At 47.3% G+C, this 16,212-nt stretch overlaps 1 protein-coding gene across 1 annotated transcript in view; it reads right to left on the reverse strand.

The window, feature by feature from the left end:
• LOC309356018 (prolactin-releasing peptide receptor-like) overlaps positions 1-16,212 on the reverse strand; it is a 247,944-nt gene that overhangs the window by 41,253 nt on the left and 190,479 nt on the right. The window lies entirely within an intron of this gene.

Genomic DNA, 16,212 nt, shown 5'->3' on the forward strand with positions numbered 1-16,212 from the left:
TTAGCTGCAATACTCTTTCCTTCACAACACATTGGGCAGATACAGGGACATTTGATCACTGGGGAGTCATAACCAGCAGCCGGCATTATATAAGGCCAAACTACCCAAACATGTCTTTCTACTGTTGCATTATGTAGATTAGTGGCCATTTTGCTAATCCTATTGTTGCCAGATGCACTGCTTTTCACAAGATGCACCTTCATAATTACTGTGTTGGAAGGATGGGGCCACAGGGAGTTGACAAGAGAATGCCAACCTTATTTAATGTTTTTAGATTTATGGCTGGACTGGTGCAAGAACCTGTCGTTAGGCCTTGGGCCTGGATTTGAACGCTTGCTGCAGCAGGGAGGGGTAATTTGCAAAATTCTCTCTCTGTAGAAAGGGATTACCTTTCTCATAACTGGGGGCCTAGTTTGTAATCTAAATTACCAGGATCTTTAACTTAATTGTGTAGGAGCCAGATATACCACCAGCTTTGTTAATTTTTTGCCGTTACACTTTGCAGGCAGCACTTCCAAACAGTTTCTGATTATTCTCATTATTGCAAGTACAGTGGTACCTCGGGTTATAGGCGCTTCAGGTTACGCAATTTCGGGTTGCGCACTGCTCCGAACCCAGAAGTACCGGAACGGGTTACTTCTGGGTTTCTGTGCTCGCGCATGCGCAGAAACACTAAATCACACTTTGTGCACGGATCACATGCACAACCCGAGTTTCCACTGTACAGCATGAGACTCTTAATATCAGGGTCTTGGGTTTGAGTCCCACATTGGGCAAAAAGATTCCTGCCTTGCAGGGGGTTGGACTAGAAGACCCTCGTGGTCCCTTTCAACACTGCAGTTCTATATGATGAAGAATTTTTCAGCAACTTACCAGCAGATTGGTGGTCATTGTTACCCCCTGAGGCTTGCTCCACGGAACAGAGCAACTTGCATTAAACCGAATGTGTGTGTACTATGCAGGCAGTGGCAGCTCAAGCCCATTGAGACAGGTAGGACAGAAGGTAAAGAGGACAACATTAGATGGAGCCAGATGCAGTGGCTGGCAGAGCCAACTAATTCAGCTGGACAGCTGAGGGGCAGGTAATAGCTCTCCTTTCCCTACTCCCTGCCCTTGTTGCAGGATCACGCTTGCTCTCAGGGGCATCAGTGTGCCTCCTGCACCCTGCGGCTCACTGACAATGGCCGGCGCTACCCCTTTCTGAGGAATTGCTGTGCTGAAAGATTAGGAAGAGGGCTTCACTTCAGCATAAAGGAGCTAACAGCTGTGAAGAGAAGACAAAAACATCCTTGAGCGAAGCAGACAATATTGTGCAGGGTGGAAAGAGGAGTGGGGATTACCGTTAGCAGAGCTGCGATCTCTCTTTCTTGCACCTGCTGCTTGCTGAAAGGCTAATGTTGGGGCCCAGTTGTCAGCCGCAATGAAAAAGCCTCTAGTCCAAGAAAAAGGCAGGCAGGCCATCCACGTAGGAAGGGCCAAGAGCAGAGGGGAGGGAGAGGAAATGCAACATGTGGAGGCAAGAGGCTGGCGGGCGAGGTGCCCGATTGCCTCAAATCTCCATCCGCACTTAAGCACCAGGTAGGTGGAACATTGCTGCAATGGGATAGGTGTAGCAAGAGGCGGGCGGTGAAGATTGGCAGATTGCACTCAGATTTGCAGGCGAGGTGCTTTGCAAGCTAGCTGCTTAACCTAAACTTAATGGTAGAAAAATAAAGCTTAAGTGGCTAAGGGACTCTGGGTGCCTACAAATGGGTTTATATTGTGGGATCGGCGCTTCTCCTGTAGATACGCATTTTTCTATATCTGCACAGCTTCGATGTGGCATCAAAATGACAGCCTGCATTTTCCCCATTTAATCCCTTTCCAGGAAAAATCCCGTAAATTAAACTCCATTTGCGTTCTCTCGACAGGTCGTTTTCAATATTAAGTCCCCAACTGGAAGCATTCTCTGCCCGTGAATCAGGATGTTTCTAGTTCAGATCCTTCCTCAGCCATAAACTTGCTAGCAAAAGTACAGGTAATCATGTGGGTCCATTGACAGGCAGGAATTAAAATGCCACACAGTACAGGAAACACCTTCAATGGAGCCGGCTGAAATGTCACAGAGTAGGGAGTCTGTCTCTCTCTCTGCCTCACCTTGTCTGCCAAAGTGGAGTAATACAGAACTACTGCATCATTCCATGTTGCCTTATGGCTAGGATGATTTAAGGATTACAAGATAATACAAGGGAAGGTGTTTGAACAGAAGTGCTATACAAATGCGAATATGACAATTTAGTTATTCCATTTCATCGTTCAGGTGTGATGCTAAAGTTGTTGACTGCAAGATGAATGAGGTTATTTCTGTTAGTCCCATGGCTGCATATCAGTGCAAAGAAGCAAGTTGATTTGTTGTACACGCAACTGGCTTCTTGCCCAAACTAGGTTCTGAAAGTCAGGCCTCAAAAGTATTGCTCCTTTTATTATGAGTTGTATTGAAATGATTGTTATGAAGTCCTTGTTCATTATGTTGTAAGGTTCCCCGTGGTCATTTTTGTGAATGGCGGTATATAAATATCCTAGTAAATGTTTTTTAAATGACATTTTCAGAAATGCACATTGTACTCCTAGAATCAATTAATGCAACAGCCACAATCGGAGCGGACAACTTCATGTAAAAAATGAAGGATCTTTCTGATGCAATCCAGTTGCTGAGAATGTTCATTGTTATGTACATCTCATCTACATATTTATATTCTCTGCTTGAGGTGGCTTATAGAACACCTGAAAGGAAGCTCATTTTGATGTATTTCATAATAGTTTATACACTAAAGCTATCCATGAAAATCCCAATTTCAAGGTTCACTGCTAATAAAACTACATTTCCTTTCACTGTTAATAAATTTAGGACAAGCAGATTGTCTGTTTCTGCAAATTCCCACTTGGTTTCCATTAATCCTCTTTAGGGGGGTGGGAATTATTAATATCTACAATAGGACAATGCATTTTCTGCAGCAGCATGAAAAACATGAACAAGGAACCAAGATTAATTGGGTTAGCGTGTTTGTCAACTCATAATTTCATTTACAAACATAAGCACGCACTTGCTCCTCCCCCCACCCCTCCTGAAATTATAGTTATGTACACAACGCCAACTTAAAATCCAGCCAGGTTGTTCTGTTTCTCAATGCAGATCAAAGCTGGTTTGGGTAGATATGAATCAAGATGCCGTATTTCATAAGAAACAACAAGGAAGATAAGAGTATATGGATTGTAGCTTAAGATAATGTGTGCACCACTTCCTAAGCGAGCAGCATGAGCACACTGGACCCAGATCAAACGAGACTATGTGCACAGCCTATATAGTATTGCTATATAATTGTGTATCCTCTGTGAAGATCAGTGGGTGTTTAAAGCAGCTTATAAAAGGTAATCTATGATCATTAGTGAGTTGCTGACCTGGGATTATTGCAGTACAAAGCGATACCGGTAATTTTAAATAGCATCCTCTCATCAACATTAAAGAATTTGGAATTAGCAAGTGAGATCTGCAACAAAGTGTTGCAGAGTACAGTATCTTCACCTCCTTGCAAAATTGCTCTTGGCCAGGGGGACAGGACAGAATAATCCTCTCCTGCAAAATATTCCATCTCACCTTTTCAATTTTCCCCAACACTTTAATGTTATGTGGCTACTAAACACGTTTGTTTTTCAGTGGACTGATTTTTTTACTCTCTTAGAAGGGTTTGGTAAAGACTTTTTGTACTTCTGCAAATATTGGGAGTTCCCTGAGCTGCTGCCCCCTGCTTGTTTATTAGTGGTCCCATTTTGGCTATACATCCATCACTACCCAACCAGTTGACTTTTGCTGTTAGCAGTGCTGGGAACTTGTTTCATCTGCAGAACCTTTTTGAGGCAGGGCTTGAACACAACGCGCTCCGTCCCTATTTTGATGGGATTTTTTTGTTGGGTTTTTTAAAAAACCACCTTAGGAGAATAGTATATGAATGGCAGTGCCAGCCACCAACCTAGATGGCTTTAAAAGAGGATTAGACAAATTCATGGAGGAGAGGGTTATTGATGGCTGCTAGCCATGTTGGTTATGCTCTGCCTCCACTGTCAGCAGCAGTAATGTTTCTGAACACCAGTTGCTAGAAATTACAGGAGGGGGAAGTGCTCAGTGGCGTAGCGTGGGTTGTCAGCACCCGGGGCAAGGCAAGTAATTTGCACCCCCTAACCCGTGGATTTGCGCCCCCTAACCCGTGGATTTGTGCCCCCTAACCCGTGGATTTGTGCCCCCTAACCCGTGGATTTGCGCCCCCTAACCCTAACCCCCAGATGTTGCGCCCGGTGCAGCCGGCCCCCCCTGCACCCCCCACGCTACGCCACTGGAAGTGCTCTTGGGTCTGAGTCCTGCTTGGCGACCTGAGATTCATCAAAGCAATTACTTTCAAAAAGGCTCCAAGCTAGTGCACCCAGCACTCCTCAGTTCAACCTACACACACATTGCTGGGAGAAGCAGGTGTAGCTTCCAGGTGTCCAAGATAAGGCAGCTTGCTCATTGCCCCAGCTGACCCCACAAAAGCTTACTAAAACCCAGAAACTCAGACCAACACACCCTGTGCATCTCAGACAGCCCCCTTATAAGTTACTGAGATTGTAAAGGCAGATCACACTCCTGACTCTCTCCCAGATCTCAGAAGAGCACCTGCCCTCTTACAACTCTGATTCTAACCTTTCATATGAATTCTAAGCACCTAGGTACATGAGGATTCTAAAACCCTGAGGTTGGCAATTACACACAATTCACTGATCAAATCAGGGAACTTTATTTTTAAAAAGAGGGAAAGCAGGCAGTTCGAAACAGAATCCGTTTGACTTCCAAAACGATCAGAAACCAAATCACGGCTTCTGATTGGTTGCAGGAAGCTCCTGCAGCCAATCAGAAGTCGCAGAAACCCCATTGGACGTTCAGCTTCCAAAAATAGTTCTCAAACCGGAACAGAAATAGTTCTCAAACCGGAACAGTCACTTTTTGCGATGTTCGGAAGCCAAAACATTCGGGAACTAAGCTGTTCAAAAACCAAGGTACAACTGTAAATAAGAGCACTGAACTGATCCTAGCTTAGCCACTACAATATAGTTCTAATTGACTTACAAGTAGGCAGCAAGGAAGTTCCACTTCCCCAAAAGTCCAGTCTGGATTCCTGTTGGTAAGATGGAAAATTTTTGCAAAGGCAGGTCAGCTTTTCAAAGTCTCCTCTGCTGGAGAAGTGGCCCCTGGCTCTTACTGACCAATGAGACCCAGAGCCATTTGGCCCCACTGGTCCCCTTTCCTAGACAAGCATCTTGAGTACCCCTTTGTGACTGACTGGCTTAGAGAAATAGTGGGGCAGATCAGGGCCTTTCTTCACACATCTATTGCATGTATGAGCATCTGAGTTTGTATGTAGGACATTTTCTCTTGGACAGATATCTAAACATACAAGAAGTTACTCTTAAGATCCCACACACAGCTGAGTCGACATCCTGATTATAGTTTGTTGCCAGCAGTTGACAAACATGGTATGCCCATAAGGTTCACGAGAACTTGATGAAGGTTTGGCTTTTTGCAAGAAAGTTGTCTGGCCAGCTAAGCCAGTAATAGTTTTGTGTTTGGCAGCCTACAAAGCTGATTCATATAACTTCTCAAAACTTTCCGAAAACCTTTAGATGCAAAATTGTATTTTCCTGTTGCAGTGAAATGTTCGGTGATCCTCAGCAAACAGGAACATAGGTACAAAGAGGGTTCCCAGATGATGTTGGACTACAACTCCCATCATCCCCAACCAGTGGTTATGCTTGCTGTGGCTAATGGGAATGGTAGTCCTCAAAATGTTCTGGTTACCCTGGCTTTACTGCTGGAAACATCTGTGTAACTGCAGCAAACAATATTGCTTCATAAAGTGAGAAGCCCAATGCCCCACCCTCTCCAATATTCCCTTGCATGACACACATTATCTACACGGTGGTTCAAAGAGACAGGAGCTTCCAGCTGAACATGTGGTCTGCCAGGGATCAGCACAGCTGGGAAAGGAGACCCACTGCTGATCTGGGCCCTGCTTGCTCTCATGTTATTGCATGTTTCTGGGCCCTGCTTGCTCTCATGTTACTGCATGTTTGCCTGCCCTCCACATATGATAGGAGCAAAGAGGAACAGCAGCAGTTGTCTCCGCTTGCCTCCTTCAGGGCAGTGTTGCACTTGGAATCTGGAAGGAAGGCCAAGTGGAGAAGGGCCTAATAAAAAAGTAATGACCAAGGGGCCCAAAATATCTGGAGCCAACACTTTGGACAGTAGATGCTTGTGATGCTGGGATTGTGTCAATGACTTGACATGCAGGATGGGGCTGCCTAGGTCAGAAATTGTGTCTGTGTCTGTTTCTGACTGATAGAGGGATTTCCCAGTCAGCTGAACCACAGCTATGTATTTCAGATATTTGTGACTTGATAATATTGAACCAAAGCGAGCAGTCACATTAAAAGCTGCTTTCCCACATGAAATGTGCCTCTAATTGTGTTAGCCAAAGGTCTGACAGCTGAACTGCATTTGTTGAACTGGATGCAATGCTGTTGGCCTGTGGGAAACCTGCAAGCGGGACCTGAGAGCAGCAGCACTCTGTCCCCCTGCGGGTTCCAGCAACTGAGATTCAGAGGCGCACAACCTCCAGCAGTGGTCCATCCGGCACAGTGCAGGCTCCACTGACTGGCAGCAGCTCTGCAGGTTTTGGGACTGAAATCTTTTCCCTGGCCTGCTTGACCTCCTTGCAGATTGAGCCTCAGACCTTCTGCAAGCAAACCATGGGTCTTGCTGCTCAGAAACATGTCAGTAACATGTTAACCCACCCTAGGAAAAGGGTCATACATAGTTCTGTGACAGAGCACTTGCTTGGCATGCAGAAGGCGCGGGGTTCAATCCCAGACGTTTCCAGGTAGGGTTGAGAGAGGCTCCTTGGAGAACCACTGCCGGTCAGTGCCGACAACACCGAGCTAGATGGGCCGGTGGCTTGACTCCTATTCGCCTAGGAAACTGACCGGGAGAGGCGCGACTCACAGAGAGCTGCCGCCGCCGCCGCCGCTTCTTTGGGTCCCGCCGCTTCTCATTCCACGCATCTCTTTTCTCGCGTCGCGGCGGCAGACTTCGGGAACGACTGACGCGGATGATAGACGTCCTCTGAATAGGCGGGCGGGCCTCATGTGGCGCGGGGCTGCGCTCACAGCAAGAACGAACTCCGCCGTCTTAGAATGGCGAGCTGCAGGGATAAGGAAGGCAAGAAGCCCGCCTGAGCGGCCCGAGAAGCGCGGCGCCTGGAGAAAGGGACGGGGGGTGGGGTGGGGGAGGTCTCCGCCTTCTCCTCAGCGGAGCAGCGGGAGCTCATTTTCCGGCTTTTGCTCCTGCGCCCGCAGCTGGGAAGTGAATGGCGCGGGCCTGGAAGCTGCCGGAGCGCGCAGCTGGCAACCAGCCGAGCCCCGTCGGAAGCCGCTCCCCTCCAGGCGAGCAGCGTGCCTCCTGCTGGGCGGCCGCCGCGGGGCGCCTCGGAGGAAGGCAGCCCTCCCGCGCGCTCGTTCCCGCCGCTCGCTGTAATCTACCTGACACAGCGGGAGCAGGAGGGGGAGAAGCCGGGAGAGCACCAGGGAGGCAAGCAGGGGCTGCCTGCCGCACACTCGCCGGCTGGGGAATTGGTGGGGGGCGCGGGCGGGCGGGGGTGACTGCTCGCGCGCTCTGTGGAGGCGGCCCCCTCGAAGGAGGCGCGGTGGGCGCCGCTTCCGCAGCTGGGAGGGGCGCAGGAGCAGCGCCCCTTGCGCGCCAGCAGGCAGCAGCAGAGGGTCAGCCTGGGAGCAGCGCGCGCCGCGACCTCGGCCAGGGCGAGGCTGGACTCCGAAGCGCCGCACGGGCGCGTGGCGGAGCACGCGGAGGAGGGGAGGGGGGCCGCCTGCCGGAACCGCGCCCCTAGTGGTGAAGGGCGCTTCGCGGTCAGGAGGCGGCCTCGCTCCCGCTCCCACGTTCCTTGTGCAATAGTTCTCTGTACGCGTAAGCAAACCTACTTCGTTAGATGAAAGTAGTTACGCAAGGGGACCGTCGCGCGATGGCACCGGGTGTAAGGCGTTAGGCAACCTGGATCGCTGCGGTGTTTTAACGAGCTGGGTGAATGGAGTAACGAGCTGGTTAATCAAGAAGCAGATATAACAACAACAACAACAACAATAAATAAATAAATAATAGAAATTGTAAGTACTTATAAAAACGGCACCATCTCAACAAGGGCAATGCCCGCTTCTCTCTCTCGCCGAAGGGAGTGCCTCTAAGATTATGGCTACTGCAGCACATCATCTAAAGGCAAAAGAGGCATTTGCTGGCTTTGGAAATAGCCCTTTTGTTCATTTGATTTTCTGCAGATTTAATGAATAGGCTGGTAAGTAACTGAAATTCATATGATTGGGAGCTATTCACGTCTCTTTGGTCAGCTGCAAGTTATCAAGATTTGCAGTGCCACACAATGTCTTCAGTATGTTACAGTCCACCACACACAGCTTTTTAAGAGTATTTTTGGGCTTCCTGCACATTTTTAAATGACCTGGTTTGGTTTGCACTGATAGAGTTACTGGAAACATAATCCCCAGGGCTCAATGGGCTTACTCTCTCAAGTTGGTGTGCATAGCATTATAGCCTAAAGAACATGGTTGGCATCCCTCTGCCTCAAGAGACAATGGAGTGCACTTCTGGGGGCAAAGACAAACCTCTGGGTTAGCACCAAAGGGAGTTCCCCAGGGTGCAAGCCTGAGCAGTGTGTATGGAGGTCCTGGGCTGCCCAGATAACAAAGCCACACTCTCAGCCTTGCTGATGTGGTCCAAAGGAAAGCAGAGCAATTTGTTTGGCACTTGCTTGGCTTCAGGAGTTGTTGGAAGGAGGCATAAAGGATGCCATCCACCTGTCTTAGGGACTCCACTTTAGATTTGTGTAGGATTTACTCCTTAGCTTTGTCGTATCCCGATGATATCTGCCTGCAAGACAGAGCTGTTCCACCAGGCCTTTGGTCAGGGCGCAGCCTGACCCCCTCCTCTGGCAACCTGCACAGAATTTTGCTTGATGGTTGCCATTAATTTGATTTTAATTAATTTTATAATGAATGTTTTTAGAATGTTGAACTATTTTGATTGTTGTTAGCCGCCCTGAGCCCAGCTTCGGCTGGGGAGGGCGGGATATAAATAAAATTTATTATTATTATTATTATTATTATTATTATTATTATTATTATTATATCCCACTTTGCAGGAGAGGTTTGGGATCAGGGTTTTCCTTCTGGATGGGCTGCCTTCCCAGGTTGACAAGCCGCATCTGCCCCTCACTTCCCTCTACACTGAAGCATGTGCAGAAACCGCCTTCTTGACCGTTGGACCAACTATTTGTCTCATCTGCTCAATCTGCTTGCAGGGGAAGTCCCTAACTCACGGAGGGCTTCAGACCCATCAGCTTCCCTCACCTGGTTTAGCCAGCCAATCGAGGTCCTTTCCAGGGTGTGGCTGCTGTCGCATGATGACAGCTTCTAGGAGCCACAGGTGAGAGCTGAGCACAGGGTGGGAACCAAAGGTGGACAAACTACCCCAAGAGGAGCACAGTGTGTACCCCAGGAGAGGTACTACGCCTCCCCTAACACACCATACACCCCCTAAAGAAAATAACCTATTCTGTTTAGTAATATATATAGAAAGAGAGAGAGGTAAAGGGACCCCTGACAGTTAAGTCCAGTTGCAAACGACTCTGGGGTTGCAGCGCTCATCTTGCTTTACAGGCCGAAGGAGCTGGAGTTTGTCCGCTCCGGAGACAGTTTTTCTGGATCATGTGGCCAGCATGACTAAGCCGCTTCTGGCACAACAGAACACCAAAACCAGAGCAGCTCACGGAAACACTGTTTAACTTCCTGCCAGAGCAGTACCTATTAATCTACTTTCATTTTTGGGCGTGCTTTTGAACTCCTAGGTTGGCAGGAGCTGGGACCAAGTAACGGGAGCTCACTCCGTCACGGGGATTCAAACCGCTGACCTTTTGTTTTTTTAAAAGTGATATTTATTAAGATTTCAAAAAAGATTACAAAAGTAGCAAAAAAAAAATAGAGAAAAAAGCAAAAAATACAAAATACAGAAAAGAAATAAAAACAATTAAAAATAAATCCATCTTTCTATGTCTTGCCTTTCATTTACTTGTTTCCCTGACCTCCTCACACCTCCCTTTTTTGTATTCCACTTCGAATGGTTAATTCAGCAAATCCTTTCCCTCTTTGTTTTTATCTTAATTCTTAATCTTAACATATTATAACTTTATATTTTCATGTATTAACAATCCATTTTTACGTACTTCTTTTTAACATTGTTGCTAAAACCACTTCATTTCATTCCAACATCATTTTAACATTCATTAATTTTGCAATGTTTCTGTAGATAGTCTTTAAATTTCTTCCAATCTTCTTCCACCAACTCTTCTCCCTGGTCTCGGATTCTGCCAGTCATTTCCACCAGTTCCATATAGCAAACCGCTGACCTTTTGATCGGCAAGCCCAAGGTTTAGACCACAGCGCCACTCTTTTGCATCAATGCTGTCTCTTGACATATTTGTGCATGAAGCCCAGTTTCTGTTTTTTTAAAAAATTAAAATGGTGTTATAACATGGCATGCCTTTAAAAAGAATGTTGTGTGTCTAAATTAGCCACACACCCTGTAATATAAAGAAGTATACATACACCACACAACATTTCAAAATGGAATAGGGATTTTGAGTGGGTTTGCACTGTAAGGGCATCTCTGCCTTCTCATGTGCATGATAGCATTTGGCCCAGACATTGGTAAGTGCTGATATCACCCTTCCCTCCCATTGCTGAGGCCCAGAACATGCCCTGTCCCGTTTCCTACAAATCCCATTGCACAACAGAAATGAAGCTCTAAACCACAAGGCCCTTCCTGGCTGGTTACGGTCATCTAGCCTGGAGCCTCCATAAAACTGCCTGAGGCCTGCAACAATTCCCTAGAAACTCTCTTGCCTGTCATGTCTCATTGCTCATTCAGCAGAGCTTCTGCTCTGAGGCTGCACCTGCCAAGAGTTGTGGCGGTGCAGCTAATGGGAGCCTCTGTGCCACTGGGCACCTACCTGCTTCCCCACAGGCATTGCTTCTAACGTCGAACTGTTTGACAGAAGCCCAGTTGGTAATATGGAAAGGCCATTTTCTCCTTGGCCCATCCTACCCCCTTGACTTGTTGCCTCTTACAGGGCAGCTAATAGAATGAAATCCCAATTTGAGTGTCTCTGGGCTATTTCACTGACTTATTTTCTCCTGCTGCAAAAGCGCCTCACAGACTGCCGTTGTCCATTTCTGCTGCTTAATCTTTAATGAAGACGTTCTGCTTCTTCTGTCTGTCGGCTCCTCCTCTGTCTCTGTTTCCCTGATGCAAAAATATTCTAATGAATGAGCTGGCCAGCCCTCTTTTCCTGGCAACAAAGAAAGTGTCGTGTCATCTTCTGTGTTCGAGGCTGCAGAGCAGCTAAATGTTTTCCTCTTAAGCAAGGCCACTTCCCTTTTGCAGTCATGTCCTCACCCTTCCAGCTACAACCATCTCAGAGAATTGTGGCGAGTTCACGGGTGAGGTCTCTTTAAAGTTGTATCGGCGCGTTGATTTTCCTATTGGCTGCCTGCTTTGTGAATAGCTTATTGTATGGTTTTCAAATGCAGACCCCAGGAGGAAGTTTGGATGTGGCAGAGGTGGGAAGTACAGTGGTACCTCGGGTTACAGACGCTTCAGGTTACAGACTCCACTAACCCAGAAATAGCACCTCGGGTTAAGAACTTTGCTTCAGGATGAGAACAGAAATAGTGCAGTGACGGTGCAGCGGCAGCGGAAGGCCCCATTAGCTAAAGTAGGACCTCAGGTTAAGAACAGTTTCAGCTCAAGAACTTACCTCCAGAACGAATTAAGTTCTTAACCAGAGGTACCACTGTATTGGGGTGCAGAAGAAAGGGAAGGAGGGGGAACAAGAATGTGTGGAAGCAGAAAGGCTAGCAGAGGGAAGCAATAGGTGTAGGCCTCTTGCTTACTGAGCTCCTTTACTAGAAGAAGAGTTTGGATTTGATATCCCGCCTTATCACTACCCTAAGGGGTCTCAAAGCGGCTAACATTCTCCTTTCCCTTCCTCCCCCTCAACAAACACTGTGAAGTGAGTGGGGCTGAGAGACTACAGATCCCTACTCTTTTTCTATACCACAGAATTGTAGAATTATAGAGTTGGAAGGGACCCAAAGGATCATTTAGTCCAACTACCTGCAATGCATGAATCCCAACCAAAGCATCCATGATTAAAGGTTTGGAAACCTCACTCAAAGGCAGAGGGAGCCGTGTCAGGCTCTGTCCGCAGGGCTCCCTCTGCATTCACCAGCTGGAGGAGGCGAGCAAGCTGCCTCATTCTTCCAGGAGAAAGAGGCAGCCCGCTCACCCCCCACTTGCCCAAAGATGGAGTGAGCCCCCAACCCACCTCTGGCTTGTGTGAGCTGGAGGCAGGGTGGGGGCTCTTTTAAACTTCTCCGTTCAAGGGTGGGCAGTCCCTGAACAGAGAAGCTTAAATGAGCTGCCTGCTTGCATGGGCAACCAAGGGAGAAACAAGCTACTTCGGCCCTGGCCCATGTAGCTTGTTCTGCCCTCAGTGGTATTAGGGTCCAAGCAGGATGGCGGTTTCACCCAGCAGTATATTGTGGGTGAAACTGCCACTGCTCCTGAGTCCCTCTCTCGCCAGCTCATGGCTGCTGCTTGTTTCTCCCTCGTGTGCTAGGGGCAGAGGGATTCAGGAGCGGGGGCGGTTTCACCCACAATATACCACTGAGTGAAGCAGCCATCGTGGTCTGGCCCTCATACCTGTATCGATACATCGTCCAGGCCTAGCTGAAGCCTAAAGGAAATGGTTAGAAGTTCCTCAAAACTTTGGACAATATGGTAGGTAAGTACCACCTCAGATGTTTAGAATATCTAAATGTGAAATGAAGAGAGCATATTTTGTCCACTTTTGGTGAAACTGTCCTGAGGTAAAAAGTACTATATGGAATTGCATCCAATATTTTGAAGTTCCAGCAACTCCCAGTTTACGTGGGGGTTATGTTCCAAGGCAATACACGTGTATATTTGAGACACCATTGAAAAAGCCTGCAAACACCCACACATTCCTCCCCTTTTTGTGGCATTTTTGTGATGTTTTCAGGTCACTTCAGGGTTCAGCACGATGCAGGCCTGTTCTTTTATGCATATACTGTACCAGGCGTACCTAAAGTGATCACTGCCAATATTTGGAACAGTTAGATGCACATGTATACTAGTTTATCTTAAGGACATGGTTCCTGAGGACAGAGAGAAACTGTTATACCATGTGATTCTAGAAGCAAGAATTTTGCATGAAAAATATTGGGAAAAGAAAGAATTCCCACATCTGAGGGAATGGTTTATAAGACTTTGGGAGCTGGCAGCTTTGACTGCTTTCCCCTCTCAGGCTGCATTCTGGCCCCAGGCCTAAGGTTCCCCACCCCCTGGGCTAGATGAACAGTCTGACTCAGTATAATAAAGCAGCTTCATATTATTTGTGGAATAGCCACAGGGTGAACATTCTAACAGTGACGGGAGAGAAGCATCTGCAAAGGCAGAGTGGCTGCACAGAAAAAGGGGCCCTAAGTCCTTCACAGCAGCTCCCTGGCCTCCATCTACTGCAATAGCTCCATAAGGAGCTCTATAAGGAATCTCCTGCAGCCAATTGGAAGTTGCAGAAGCCCCATCGGACATTCGGGTTCCAAAGAACATTTGCAAACTGGAACACAAACCGGGTATGCGGCGTTCGGGAGCCAAAATATACAAGTACCAAGGCGTTTGGATCCAAGGTATGACTGTACTGCATCTCCAACATCAGGAACAATGGACATGTTAAACTAGTGCAGAAGTTCTTGATGGCACAGGGCTTATGACTGATTCCCCTCCCCCAACAACTCGCCCCACAAAAAGGGAGCATCCCTTTAAGCCAGTGGTAGCCAGCCTGATGCCCTCCAGATCTTTTGGACTACAACTCTTTTGAGCCTTGGCCAATGAGAGCTTTCATCCCAATGCAAACAACTGACATGGGCCAGGAGTCAGCTTCACCTGCTGAACAGCAGCCTGAATTGCAGAGAGGTGGGATGACTCCATCTGCAGCTGATCAACCTTCAAGGGCAGGGGGAGAAGGCACTGAAGAGAACCAGCTGGCTCTGGCCTTCTGAAACACAGCTCTCAGCAGCAGTCAGATGCTGGAAACAACGCCTGTAGTTCCTGGTGCCACCTTGCTGCTTCCTGCTCTCCATCTGGAGCCCTGGCTCTGTGATCATCTGGATTCCCTGACCTCTGGACTGTCTGTATGTGGATTCTGTTCTCATGCAAGTGTTCCTCAAGGACGCCTAGCCGCTGCCTGCTTGGCAAGGGGACTCAGATGGGGCTACGACAACAAAAGCCATGGGGGAGCCAAATCCAGAACAGGGACATGGCTGCGGCAATGGGCTAAGTTACCTGTACCCTTTGCCATGGTTCTGCTAGAGATCCATCAGCACTCCTCACAGCAGCTATTAGATATTTCTTTTTGCTGGGGTGGGGGATGCAGAAAAAGTAATGCAATAAATTAATTGCATGGTTGTCATGTCTGATTTGACCCTAAATGGCTCAAACTTCTAAGTAATGTAGATCCTTTTTGGAAATGCTGCCCTTGGCTTATTTCCGTTCCCAAGGCTGTGAGCACTCTGCTCTCTTTCCCCTTTTATTTTGACTCCACTAGACTCCCCCGCCCCCGAATCTCCTGCTACTGTTTTGTTTCTTTCTATATACAAACAGAGCTCTGCGGTTTTCAGCATGAGGTAAATGTTTGCCTAGGCTCAAGATCTGTGCTGAGATGGGTTGGAACGGTCATTTTGGCTAGGCCCACCCCTTTTAGCCTCTGTGGTTTTCGAGACAGGGTGTTTGTTTGTGTGGCGCTGGTGGTATGATGAACTATATTTCTACCCCACTATGTTACTTGTTCTTGTTGCTTCAGAGAGGACTCAAAGTAGCTGCTTTTGCTAGTATAAACATCCGCTTTTGACCATTTATAAGCTGTAAGAGGGAAAGAGAAGAACACATGGTTCCAAGAATGTGGAGTGTGAGGAGAAGCCTCTTTCAATATGAAGCAAGGATATGCAAAAGCCTGCAAGGAAAATGAAACAGATTAATTTCACTGTTCCTGAAATTTAAGGATAGGGCAGGGAGAAAGTAGAACAGAAGATTAGGCTTAATCATAGCTGTCAACTTTTCCCCTTTTTTTGCAAGGAATCCTATTCGGAATAAGGGAATTTCCCTTTTAAAAAGGGAAAAGTTGACAGGTATGGGCTTAATGCGCTTCAAATTTAATAATAAAAGGTGGAAGGAGAATGTTGGTATAGAGCTGTTTACCATCCCTGGGAACATTTTCAATCTTTTTTTAATAAAAACATTCACAAAATACCAGGGGCTTTTGCGAGGGGCAGCGCTTTCACTCAGCACTCTCCAGTAAATGCTCCCTGAAAATTCATTCCTCACAATAGTCACAATTGTAATAGTCTTGATAGCTTATGGGGAGGGGGGACCCACCCATGTTTTCTCGCTGACAAAATATTGCAGCTCGAAAGTGGAGGAAACAGAACTGTTCCATAACAGAAGAGAACCTAGAATTGGTGTCAGTGACTGTAGGCCCTTGGGCTAAATCCAATCTCTCCAGGTTTTCTGCAGTTCACAGTTACCAACCTAAAGGCCAAAAGTATGAAGGATGTGTCATTTGTGGCAAAAGCCACTTTAAGATTTAGGGTTGAGGTGTGGAACCTGTGGCTCTCCAGATATCGTTGAACTAGAACTCCTATCATCTCTGACTATTGGTCATGCTGGTGGCTGTTGATGGGAGTTCTAGTCCAACAACATAATGAGAAGCCATGGGTTCCCAGTCCTGATTTATGGAACGAGGCACTGGTTGCCACCCTTGACACTGGTGCAGAGATGGGCAGTGACTGAGCATTGCCATTGATTTCACTGCAGGGACAATGATGCCATCTCTTTGGTCCATGTTCTGCATGTCAAATAAATAAGCTAAGCAGAGGAAAAGGTAGGTTCCAATGACATTCATGATTAAAGGTAACCTCACACTTTTA

The sequence above is a fragment of the Podarcis melisellensis genome, assembly GCF_964234715.1.
Source record: "Podarcis melisellensis genome assembly, chromosome: 1".
Classification (NCBI taxonomy): domain Eukaryota; kingdom Metazoa; phylum Chordata; class Lepidosauria; order Squamata; family Lacertidae; genus Podarcis; species Podarcis melisellensis.